Below are 13,780 nucleotides of genomic sequence, written 5' to 3' on the forward strand. Positions count from 1 at the left end.
GGCAGATTTGGAAAAACAAAAACAGTCCCTGGGTCTGGAGGTAATTAAGCCAGACAGGCCGCTTACCTGCTGTGTGGGAGGAAGTCAGGCAGAGGGAGAAGTTAAATGATTTCCCCTACTTATCCTACAAAACACAGCTAACCACCTCCTCTCCTTTTAGCTCGACAACAATTAAAAGTCCCTATATATCCAAATTGCTATGTTTCAATTTGTTGTATATTTATATTTACAAGATTCCAGGATTTCAGGAAAGAATTTAGTTACGAGCGTCAAGTCTAAGCAATGAAAGCAACTACTGCTCTCCAACAGTAGCCTACACGCTGCATTTTTTACAACCACACTATGTCAAAGATATCAACTCTTTGGCTATCCTCTGCGCCTGGATTGCTTTCAAAGTTGTTGGAGGGAGTGCTTTAAACACGTGACTGTGGAAGTCAGCACTTTTAGGAACAGAGAACAGCTCCTTTGAGAGCTGAATAAGTTGCAAGTTGCAGTCTCTAGTTGTTCCAGCAGTAAATCTCAGTGTATCTGCTCTTTCACTTTACAATAACAGAATGTGCTCAAGGGAAATGAAAGCTTGAAACCAAGTGGATTTTCAGTTAAATCTTCCTCATCAAGGCAAGGCATGTTTCCTGATCTAACAAAACCTCCACCTTAAATGGGAACTTTGGACACAGTAATGGAACAACATGGACATGCTGGTAACACTGAAAACTTTTATTGGTTTATGTTGATTGCTTAATGTAACTCCTTTGAACAAACTTTCCAGTTGTTGTTTTTTTTCACACCATGTAGCTCTGTCAGGGCAAATAGGTTCAAGTTTCATTCAGTGCTAGACTTTAGAATGCAACCATCATGGACTGCCATGTCAAAGTATCTGCGTAACTTAAGAAAATCTGAAAAAAGACAATTCAATGCTGTGTAGGTAATTACTCTTTCTATAAACTATATATACCACTATGCTTCCACTTATATTATCATTATTATTATTTTTATTATTATAACTATTATTATTATTGTTGTTTTTAGTAGTCGTAGCAACAGTAGTAGTATTTATTTTTATTGATGTTGTTATTTGTAGCATTAGTATTACCATATGTTGTACAGAGGTATTTACGCATAGCAGAGATAGAACAGCATATGTTAAAATGTAACCTATTACTTAGGATATATTTTTACTATGTTTTCAGCAAGCTCCAACAGCAGAGGATATCTCAATGTCCTTGCCCTCCAAGACTCTGGGATCCCCTGCAGCCCCGTCTAGAAACACATCAAGATTACATCAGAAAAACAACTGAAGCATGTTTGAGCTATCATTATCAATTTTAAACAAGAACACAACCGCTTTTAACGTTCCCATTTAGCCTTTGTTTTTGTCATTATGAAACAAAAAATGTTATCTCCCATTAATACTGTTTAGCTCTTGTTGTTTTGAAATGAATATAGATAACAATATAAGAAAAGCTAGTATGTACACATGGTATCAAGTTCACTGATGCACCCACAACCTGATCCAATTTAACTGCCTTCCCTTTGTAGTCCATTATGGCGTACTCCATTGATGCTTCCACAGTAATGTTCAAAGTGGACCCGATTTTTTACAAATAAAGCTTCTGAAGTTTCACTTTGCCGGCTAATAAAAAATAAATGACTGTGTAAGTAGTTCAATACGGGCGCACTCACTTCAAGCATACAATAAGATGATGAGTTGCCATTGCAAGTTGAATTTGATGCTATTGGCCTAAACTTGTGACATAACAAGGCACAAAATATTATTGTATTCTCTTTAAGATGCCTCTTAAACTTTTCTGTAATCCCACTCCTTTATGCTATGTCATATGACTGCCTTCCTCCTCCCTGTTGTACCTGGGCCCCAAAGCACGCTCCTATGAAAGAAGCCCGACTCGCTGTGCATCCCCCACGGCGCATGGTGTCTCTGACTGCAACATCCAGCTGATTCAGCGTTAGGACTCCATGAAGCGCCCCCTGGAATGCACCAGGCAAAGCTGGACACACACACACGATAAGATTGTCAGACTAAGACACAGGGAATGACAGAAAATAATCATAATTATCAAGAAAAGCTTGATCTTATGAACAACATTTATTAAACTGTAATCAAGTACACTTGTACTTGTCATGTGAAAATCTCAACCTTTTCGCCCTACAAAAACTGAGTCCATTAACTCTGCAGGAGATCATTAGTCGGGAGATCTAAGGGTGGGGGAATTACATATGGACATACTGAAGTGGGGAACACGAGTCTTGCCAAGTCAACAGACCTGTATCCTGCTGCTGACAATGCACTTACCTCATGTGTTTGTGAACAGTGTGGGTATGAGCTGCTCAGACTTCTTGGCCAGGTTGTCCTTCACCTGGCAGATATGAGCTTCAAAGGTGATAGAGGATAAAGATAGAAATGTTTAATGTATAAATACTGGATCAATTTACATTTAAGCTTGATGCCTTTTACAACAACAAACACATGAGTCTTTCACATCTGTTTTTGAATATGAAGTTTTGTTGTTTGTACTAAGATGTAATAAAGAAAAACAATTAGACCATTTCCTTCCTTTATTTACTAACAATCTATCAAATACATTCAAATGTCATGATATTTAGTTTCTTTTTCAAAGAAATAATTTTTTTGATATTTATATGGGTCCTGATAACACTTCACGAAGGTTCTGATCCCACAAGTGAGAAAATAAAAAAACCTAACAAACAGAGCTGAGGCTTTGTTTAAGCGTGGCTTAATTTGTCTAACAATGTCTCACATATCTACGATACCTGCCCTGAAAGTCAAAATCAGTGTCTTTACATCAAGTTAGATGCCAACAGTTTGATAACATAGAAATATTATTAGGATGCACACACACGCACACACATCAGGTAATATTAATGATACGAATATGAGAAGAACACTTTCTCTTCCTGATACCATTTGAACTCACCTCCAAAACCTGTGTTTAATATTTTTTTGTTTCTCTTCGTGTTGTAAATGGACCTGACACACTTTGCAAAAATGTATTTCCATTTATTCCAAGATTTGACCTCAATGGATATATTTAGCCATATCTTACCGATGACAGCTTTATCAAGCTCTTGAGGGTTATTCCTGTTTGGGTCATTCAGTTGAGCGAGAACTGCATCCAGAGCTTTTGGATCTGGACCATTCAGAATAAAATGCTCCAAAAACCTGAACACACACAAATAATCTCAGAAAGGTATTCTATTCTACATGTTAATTTATATCTACTCCGTTAAAATTTACTGAAGGTAGCGTTTCTCACCTTGCTGCAGCCAGCGTCACAGAAACACACATGTCATTATTTTGAGTTACACGGATAGCTTTCTCCACTTTTTCCAGCATTTCGGGTCTTCCGGCAAACATGGCAACGACTGGAGCCAGTTTAGTTACACCATCCATTTGACAGTCTACGTCACAGCCTGTAACACACACACACACACACACACACACGAGTACACAAAGATATGATAACTACCCCTATGTAAAAGTCTGGTTATCTGGGGCATTATAATATTTAGTTCTTACCAGTCTCTTCTTTTCCAGCATCAACATTTCTGAAGAAAGCTTTCAGGCTCCCATTCCTCCAGGGGCCATCAATGGGAAGGACAGCTTTGGGGCCTATAAGATATTGAAAAGATCATTTTTGTACAGTGACTAAATATCACAATCAACCTTCTTAAAATCTTGAGAATGAAGAGGATGGGGACTGGCGACAATGGGTTACTATCACACTATGACAATATTATTGTCACTGGTTACATTATTACCATGTAACCAGTGTGTATCAAAATGTATAAAACTGTTGATAACTGTAGAATTATTAGCCTCTGTCTTTTGTTGCTTATTGCCGCTGCATCTCAATGGTGTGAGGAACTCATTATATAGTCATACAAGTACTTCCTAACTTGTTACTGTTGTTTTGAGCTACTGTCTACTTTTCAAAATGACGTGCATGTAAAAAAAGTCAACTGTAATTCAGTTTAAAAAAAAGTTAAACCAAAAACAAGAAGTCAGAGTAAAGTAGAATAAAGTTTAAGTTATAAATTGAAAAAGTAAGTTTATCTCATGATGTGTTTACATTTCAGTCAATGTTTAAATTATATGTATTTTCTCAAACAGCAGTATCAGTGTTTGTTCTATTGTGCAGCATGTGTCATGTGATGTCTCATTTTCTTTCAGACTTTGGTGTTTCTGTAGGTGGAGCTGTTATTCTTGGTCTACAGCCTCATGTTGATGTCATGCTCTTATATCTATTCAAAAGGAGGACAAAAGAAGGCCCCTTAGGTAATTAATGTTCTTATAGTAATATAGAAATGGACCATCATGGCTCTGGAAAATACTGAAAAAAAAGCAAAGACGTTTCACTTTGCATACTGATTTCCCCAGTGACTGATACATAGACTGTTATCAGTCGATTACAGAAGCGTTCACAGCTGCACTGTTTCTAAGGAATAGGTCTAATATCAGAAAATGAATTGTTAATGTGTTACATTACTGCTAATGGATCATCCCTACATTACCTCCTTTTTTTCGATAAGGGTCATTGAGAGGAAGGTCGTACACTGTGCCTGCGCCGAAGAATTTGTAGAAGCGGTCGATCAAATCCTTCTGGTCCACATCTGCAGACACACCATGCTATTATGAAACAGCTGAACACACACGTGCACACGCACACACACACACACACACATATATATATATATATATATATATATATATATATATATAGTGGGGAGAACAAGTATTTGATACACTGCTGTTTTTTCAGCTTCTCCCATTTGCAAAGCATGTAGAGGTCTGTAATTTTTATCGTAGGTACTCTTTAACCGCGAGTGACGCAATCTAAAACAAAAATCGAGAAAAACACATTGTATGATTTTTAAGTAATTCATTTGCACTTTATTGCATGACATAAGTATTTGATCACCTACCAACCACTTAGAATTGCAGCTCTTGCAGACCTATTAGTTCTTCTTTAAGAAGCCCTCCTGTTCTCCAATCATTACCTGTATCAACTGCACCAGTTTGAACTTGTTCCCTGTATAAAAGACACCAGTCCACACACTCAATCAAACAAACTCCAACCTCTCCATAATGGCCAAGACCAGAGAGCTGTGTAAGGACTAAAGGGATAAAAGGGATAAAATTGTAGACCTGCACAAGGCTGGGATGGGCTGCAGGACAATAGGCAAGCAGCTTGGTGAGAAGGCAACGACTGTTGAAACAATTATTAGGAAATGGAAGAAGTTCAAGATGATGGTCAATCTCCCTTGGTCTGGGCCTCCATGCAAGATCTCACCTCGTGGGGCATCAATGATCATGAGGAAGGTGAGGGATCAGCCCACAACTACATGTCTGGACCTGACCAATGACTTGAAGAAAGCTGGGACCACAGTCTCAAAGAAAACCATTAGAAACACACTACACCATCATGGATTAAATCCTGCAGAATCAGGACTGCTTTATTCGCCAAGTAATTTTGCAAGGAATTTTCTCTGGTTGACGGTGCTAAACTGTCAACATATAACAAGCATTAAATAAGTGAAAAATAAAAGTGAGATCAGGGCGATCGTGGAAGGTTGTGCAAAATGGCAAGTTGTGCAAAACAGTGCAAGGTAGAGGATGGACGGGGCCTTGTATCACAAGAACTTGGCCAATAACCTCCTTCCCTCAGTAAGAGCCTTGAAGATGGGTTGTGACCGGGTCTTGCAGGATGACAATGACCCAAAACACACACCCAGGCCAACTGAGGAGTGGCTCCGTAAGAAGCATATCAAGGTCCTGGGGTGGCCTAACCAGTCTCCAGACCTGAACCCAATAGAAAATCTTTGGAGGGAGCTTAAAGTCCATATTGCCCGGCGACTGCCCCAAAACTTGAAGGATCTGGAGAAGATCTTTATAGAGGAGTGGGCCAGAATCCCTGCAGCAGTGTGTGCAAACCTGGTCAAGAACTACAGGACACATTTGATCTCTGTAATTGACAACGAAGGTTTCTGCACAAAATATTAAGTTCTGTTTGTCTGATGTATTAAATACTTATGTCATGCAATAAAAAGCAAATTAATTACTTAAAAAATTGTACATTTTTGTTTTAGATACCAAGTCCCTATGATAAAAATGACAGACCTCCACATGCTTTGCAAGGGGGAAAAGCTGAAAAATAAGCAGTGTGTCAAATACTTGTTCTCCCCACTGTATGTTTACCTGAGAGTAAAAAGGCTCATTATTAATTAGATATGAGACCACCATTCATCACATAGTGATTAAATTGAACACTGCTGGCCTGACTTTAATCAACAAATATTAACATAGGTTTGAAAATGTTTAATACCCCCATTACACGCTACTGTTTTCATCCTCGTTCCGGAGCCCCGCTGACATTTCACAGGGAATTATTTACAGCACAGTTTGACACCAGTGAAACATCAGAGGTTTCATCCACATCAGAGATTTCAAAATGTGAGGGTGGTCTTTCAGGCCTAGGAAGTCAAAGATTATGAGATAAATGATTGGTTGGATTTTTTTTCTAAAACGGCAAAAGTGTGAAGACAAGTAAGACAGCGACTTTGGGTCGAGATATTGAGTATTTCTCGGGTTAAGCACCATTACCATCATCTCATACATGATGACCTTACACATTAGCTGGTAAAATAATGGCGGGAGGAGGGTATCTTTCCCCAAACTCTGAGGGCAAGGCACTATTGTCAGATTTTGAATAATTTCATCCCACAGTCTTCAGGGAAAATAGAAGAAGATTTTGACTTTACATTTTGTGATAACAGATTTGTAGTTGAATTAACTGATTGTTATAAACATGTCACAATATGGGTGACTGAAAATTGTGTTATAAAATGTATAATCATGACAAGGCTCATTTTTTCACTGACTGATTCCACAGTCTACAACAGGAGTGGGCAAACTTTTTGGCTCAGGGGCTGCATTGACTTTTAAAATTGAACAGATGGACCGGGTCAGCACAATAGTAGACTCGTCTGACATTTGAAAATAAAACCAACTTGGTTTTGAAGGCTCTGACATTTGCTTGCATTTCATGCACAAACTGTTTTTTCCCTTGTAGCTTCACGTCCAGCTCATTCACATGTGTCAGTATGTCCACAGTTAAGGCTAAATCACAAAATTCTCAAGTGTTCTCAAGTAGCTACAAAACTGAAATAATCTCCTGTTTATCTCCTGCTCCCATATTCAATCATTCAATCATTCACATCAAGTATGATATCTGTTCCAATCTTTGGAGGGCCGGATTAAAAAGACCAAGGGGCCGAATGTGGCCCGCGGGCCGTAGTTTGCCCACCCCTAGTCTACAAGGTGGCACCATTTTTTTGGCATATTGACAATTATGAGTACCTCCACAATGGCTGAGTGATTCCAGAAGAACGTAGGCCTGGTCTCCATAGCAGCTCTGCTCTCCCGTCAGCCTGCGGTAGAAAGGGTTTGCTGACTGAGGCCGGAACTCAGGAGTAGGTTCCAGATCTGAGAGAACCTCTTTCAGCTTGTCTGGATTGTAGATCCAATGCATGGGCTGGGCTGGAGGGATGGGGGACAAGTGGAACTGTCACTAGTTTAATTTTGGTGAGGTGAAGGTGACACTTTTTGATAGAAAAGCAACAAAAACAATGAAGTAAAAGTATTGCCCTCTGCGTACTCATGACACTTCCTCAGTTCCTGCAAATATAATTTTTAGAAAGATGAAGTCATATACCAATTTTGATTAAATGGACGGATTTTTAGACACATGAGCAAATTATTCTGTGTTGTACTTAAGGAATAGTGTTTTGGCTAAATAGATGGCTTGGCTTGATCAGTGTAGTTGGAAGTGGCTGAAATGTATTAATGTAATTTTACACTATTTTATAATAAGTGTGACTGCATGTTTAAGGCATGCCCATCATTCCAGCTATACTTACTTGACTGATGGTAAATTGTACTGACATCGCATAGAGTTAAAGTGATTCCAAATGTTATTTTTACCATTTTTTGACAAGTTAACCCATTTTGCTTACACAAATCTTTACTTTGACAGTAACACTTAAACTTCTCCACAGGTTTGCTGTGAATTGAATCCCGGAAACATTGCAGTTGTGGGACCACCGTATCTTGATATTTAACTTATGAGAAATGATGGATGTTTTTTGCTGATTTGTGCTGAAGCTGTGCTTACATAACTTCTGAGTCACCATGACTTGTGCAATTTAGGGTTCCACCCTTGTCAAGTTATCGTCACATACAGCTGTTCCAAATTGACACTGATAATTCTTCCATGCGGTCAAGAAAACAAATGCCTTTTAGTCAAAACTATTGGGATACTGAAAAATTGAATATCAAATAATGAACTTACAGTATATCCCTCAGCCGGGTAAAGAATTGGGGATATATAATCTTAAAGCTGTGAAAATATTAGCTGTAGTATTTGTATTTAGCCATCACACTTGATGCAATAATTTGAAAATACAGTGCATATGACAGTGTATAGTACAAATCCATACTAGGCATAGAGGTGTGAGTAAATAATCATTTGAACTTGATATCCTCAAGTAAATTGCACTTTTTTCATCAGTTGACTTTAATAATTTCTAAAGATGAGAGAAGTTGCTGTGCAAGAAATTATACATAGAATCTGAAAATCATACAGGATAGCTAACTGGAAATTAGAAGCCTACTGGAAAATATCCAAGAAGTATGGGACTAATAACCCTGAGGAAACAGGACATGTTGAAAGGAAAGTCCTGTTGCTGTATTTAACTCAGCGGCAGAGTTTTATCTTACCTGCTGCATCTGCCACTGCAGCGCCGATAATGGCCCCGACGGCTCGCTCTGCCACACTTACTGCCATCTGCACACACAGGAATTAAAATTGCAATGCAATGTTCCAACAATAACATCCTGTATTAACACTTTTTAAAGGTTCCTTGAAATCAATTCATGTTTAATGAAATGAAATGCAAAGTGTCTCAAGATCACCTTGAAGAGGTGTAAGACAATAATGGCTGAGGAGAAAAACATATTTATTGAGTTTGTGTAAAATGTACTGCAACATGTATTTTATCTATAATCCCAGAAAAAAACATTAATTCATTTTTTAATGCACATTTGACAGAAAACCTTAAAAAACTTGGTGCATTTGTATGGAATCTTTGAACCTAATTAGATAAACGTAAATACAAACATGGAAATGCTTACCGTTGAACCTCTTTGTGATCTGATGAGCTCTGTACTTCTGCTTTTAAAGGGTGGAGTTGACAAGCCCACTGGTGCGCAAACTCAGAGGTAGACCAGAAAAACAAAACAAAACAAGAGGCAGGAATGTACAAAGAGGCTTCAGAATGATATTATTATTGTTATTGTTTATGTTGTTGTTCTTCCTTTTCTTCTTCTTCCACTTATTATTACTATCATTATAATTACAATGACAATAATAATAACAATGACAATAGTGACTAATGATAAATAAGTGTCTTCTATGTGGAGAGAAGCCAGATGAGGTGGCTCAGGCGTCTGGTCAGGATGCCTCCTGGTCGCCTCCCTCATGTGTTCCAGGCATGTACAACATGACCTGGTGGCTGGAGGGAGGGAAGTCTGGGCGCCTTTGCTTAGGCTGCTGTCCCTGTGACAAGATCCCAGATAAGCAGTAGATGATGGATGAATTATTATTTTTATTGTTATTGTTGTTGTTGTTATTAATAATGTGTATTTTTGTTATTTAATTGCAGTTCTACTGCTGAATCTATATCTTCTAAATAGTCTATTGTCTTACCTCTCCAATTTCAAGTATTCATATTTACTTGTTTCTTTCCAATTAACCTTTGTTCCAAAATCGCCTTTCATAATTTGGTGTTTTATCATTCACTTTGAACACACACACACACACACACACACACACACACACACACACACACACACACACACACACACACACACACACACACACACACACAAATTACTCTGTGCTGTGCTGATGGGATTTGAATACTATCACATTATAATGTTTTGGAAACAGGGTGGCTTGGTCAGAATATCGATCAAGGTAATCATATGAAAGTATAAAATAAACCTTTTTTGTACTTTATATTTTCCTCATGACTGAGCAGAAGGGATCTTAGGCAATAGATTTGAAAGTGGTCAAAATCCCCAAAAAGGTTGATGTTTACTTTCAAGTCTTTAATAATTCCCCTGTTAGTGTTGAATGGATAAGTTCCAAAGGCCTCTCAACCAAATGGATTTCCAAGATAATCAAATTTCATATCTTATCAGACAAAAAGAAACTTATTTTGATTGCACTCTCTTTCTGTCTATAATATATCCTGAAGATTCCTCTTTGTCTCCATCCTGAGGCACCTGGCTGATACCCACTTATGATCTGATGAGACCTTGCAAGGCCTGGACAGGCTCCGTTTACTCCAGGCTTCTCATGGGTATTTAAAATCGTTGAAATCTCTTCTGGCTCTCTAAGCTAGCAAATTAAAGGGTGAAGCTTTGGGCCACACAATCAATACCAGTTAAGAAAAAAAAACAATTAACAAAATATGCTGGAGTTTATTAGATTTGATTTCTTAACAATCCTGATTGAAATGGGAAAATTTGATATTTCATTTAAAGCTGTGCAAAAAAATGTAAAGCCATTAGATGGATACTTTGAAACATTTAATTCAGGATATTTTGATAAATGAAGAACATATGTACATTTATTGAGCCGGTTTGACTGAGAAGTATACCTTCTCTCAGCAAATCTGCAGGAAGTGACAAGAGGAAAATGTCCTTCACAAAGGGGATATGAGAGCTACACAAATAGATCATCCTCTGTCACCAGATCAAGTGACACAATGCACAGGATGAACCTCAATAAATTACAGGCTGGCAGGACAGCGAGATCATATCAATGGCCTGCAGAAAGCGTGGCAGCCCGCAATTATCATGTGACAGGGTTGGGGAGGGGGGTGGGGATGCCGCTCTATCATTTGATACCAAAATGTGTCACGATAAGTTAAAGGAAGAGAGCCCGTCCGTTGAGCTGGACTGCACTTAATCTGAAGTAGCCTGAGGTGACCTCAAGGCTCTGGGGCAACAGCCATCAGAATTCCAATTTATAATTATATTCTAGAACGGTTAAACATAAACATCTACAGCACACCTGCTGTAGATTGCCGTTTGTTGGGAGTGCGCGGCTGGCCTGGCTACCAGCAATCAATGAGGGCTTAAAAGCCAGAGCTTCGAGTCTCAGTGGTTGCCGGGTCATTTGCAGATTACCGAATCTCTTGTGCCACTGCTCACTAGTCGCTCCCTTGCCGTCGCCACTGCCGTCGCAACCCATTTGCTACTTTCCCTTGTCGGTGTGTACCAGAGGCTTCCGCCGAGCCATCCATCCCCGACCGGGCTTCTCTTTTGTCGGTGTATGCTCGCAGCTCCTGCCTGTTCCTACCCTGCCTGGTTCTTGCCGTTTCAAACTTGCTGATTTGGTGTGGAGTCCTGTGTCTGTGTGTGGGTCCTACCTCCGATTCATAACCTTTAGTTCACATTTCAAAATGGTCAAGTAAACTCCAAATGCATTGTGCAGATGGTGGGATTTGCCATCAGCTCGATCTGATTTAGCGTTACTTCTCTGACCGTTATCTTGCATATGTCTTATATGGGAAGGAAAGGGCAAAAAATAACCATTTCTGAGCTGCTTTTAAAATGTGTTATTTGCTATGTTGTCTACCAGGTTCTCTGTGAAAAAAATAGATTTGATGTAAAAAATGAGTTATGTTTTTTTCTTTAATAATACACTGCATTTCCCTTTGGGAAGTAATGCACTGAACACACTTATACATCTGTCTTGAGAAAAAAAAGAGGAAAGCACCATGACAAGGATATTACTGAAGAGTAGTTTCAGGCAAATGAATAATTTCGTGCATCCTAACATATTTCATAATTACAATACTTTAAATGGTAATGTGGATAAAAGAGCACAAAGGTTCTAGAACAGACTTGGCTTGCAGCAGCTGTAAAACACTAGCATTTTAGCATTAGCTGTCACTTGAGATCCATGGTGCATTGATGATGACTGAAATCCCTTCCCACAGATCTGCGACAACCACGGAACTTTTTCACATATAATCTCCAGATATATTTATGAATACTGTTTCATAAAGGTTAAAAACTGCACCAATCATATCTATTTTTATTTTGCTTTAAAAAAAACAGCAATTGGAAACAATTTTATCTGTGAAATCAATGAAATCAGGCAAATTATTCATTTTTAATTTCTGATTAAAATATCCAATATTTTTATGTGAAAATTTAAATTTACATTAGGGCTTGAATATATCTTATTTTACATGAATCCTCTTTTTCTTCACCATCCTGTTTACGACACACTATCATAGCATTATCATTCAATTGCATTACAGTGAGGTGCATAAATCATGATCTCTTACAGTGAAATACAATCCTGGCAGGGACATCGCATCAGCCATATGTGCCCAGATATGATCACACAGTGCCTTGGACACTCACACTATTAGTCATTACCTCCCAATCCTGGTAATATTCCAGGTGATATAATTCAGAAACAGGCTAGTCATCCATCTGTGTATGCTTCTAATAATGAAAGCACTTTAAACAAGGGCCTATATTTTACTTCATTTCCAAATCTGGAATTTTTTATTATACTTGCCTATGTGTGATTTTTTTTTTTTTACTTTGAAATATGGTGTAGTCATTTTTAAGCTGGGGGTTCAGATCATTCATTATTCATTACTGATTCATTCATTTTACCAAATGTCATCAAGATAAATACTTCTAAGAGAAACAAAAAAACAATGAGAAAGGTTAAATTTTTAAAATAAAAAACAAAACAAAACAATTTTTGTTTGTATCCTTGAAATGTGATATATTGCTTAAATTCAATTTTATCTATTTCAAAGGTACATTAAACAAGAGATTGGACAATCTTTGTTCAATCTCGACAAAATAAAAATTGTAATAATTCACACGCACACTAACACACACAGAAAGAGAGAGACACTATAAGTATATAATATATATCATAATTTTAACACACATTATGATAAAATGGGGGTTTCATTAGTAGAATTTACATTTGCATTTCAGTTTCCCACGATACACAACACTGTGAAATACATTGGAACCAAAAGCTGCTATAAGAAATCAGAATCAAAGTGTGTTTGTGTGTGTGTTGTGTGGTGTTGTGTGTGTGCAGGATTAATCAAGGGAATGCTGATAATTGTCTTTCTGCATGGCTTTCCTTCCAGCCTGTAAGAGGAAGCTGTAACAGGAGAACCGTGCTAAGAGGGACGCCAGCATCCGGCTGCCTGCCACCTCTTCAGTCATCTCCACTACGCTGGTCATGGCATCCAGTGAAACATAAATCTATCTGGGTGCCTGAGAGTAAAATCAAACAAGCTCAGCTCAAGCATGATCTGAAAACAATGCTGATAAACAAAAGAGCGTTGAATGTTGATTTTCTTCCAAATGTCAGGAGCAAATACAAAGTCGAGAAGTGGAGACAGGGAGCTGAGATACAACGTGAGAGAAAGTGAGTGAGAGTGAGGAATCTGAGATCACAGATGTGTTTACAACAGCGAAATTTGGCAATCTTCACAGCCTTGTTTGCACGAGCCTGTTTGCTCATTCAATTTATGAATGTCGTCGGTGGGATTTAAATGCATTTTGCTTACTGCAGTTTTTCCTCTATCATTCTGCCTGCTATTCTCTTTTCAGTCTGCAAAGTGA

The 13,780-nt window shown here is 38.2% G+C and overlaps 1 pseudogene across 2 annotated transcripts; it reads right to left on the minus strand.

Annotated features, from left to right (window-relative positions):
- Positions 1-696: 696 nt before the first annotated feature.
- Positions 697-9,515, minus strand: LOC147232153 (crystallin J1A-like; annotated as a pseudogene). 2 transcript variants are annotated; one of them, XR_015106539.1, is made up of 10 exons: positions 9,230-9,515; positions 8,816-8,882; positions 7,397-7,576; positions 4,552-4,650; positions 3,557-3,649; positions 3,294-3,450; positions 3,084-3,199; positions 2,312-2,389; positions 1,867-2,006; positions 697-1,260 (listed from the first exon to the last, which is right to left on the minus strand). The product of XR_015106539.1 is annotated as a crystallin J1A-like, transcript variant X1 (transcript). The 2 variants fall into 2 exon arrangements; XR_015106540.1 differs by lacking the exon at positions 9,230-9,515 and adding an exon at positions 9,216-9,228.
- Positions 9,516-13,780: the final 4,265 nt, after the last annotated feature.

The sequence above is a fragment of the Fistularia commersonii genome, chromosome 8 (assembly GCF_037954325.1).
Source record: "Fistularia commersonii isolate RoL2024-O1a breed Wild chromosome 8, RoL_Fcom_v1.0, whole genome shotgun sequence".
In the NCBI taxonomy this organism is placed as follows: Eukaryota; Metazoa; Chordata; class Actinopteri; order Syngnathiformes; family Fistulariidae; genus Fistularia; species Fistularia commersonii.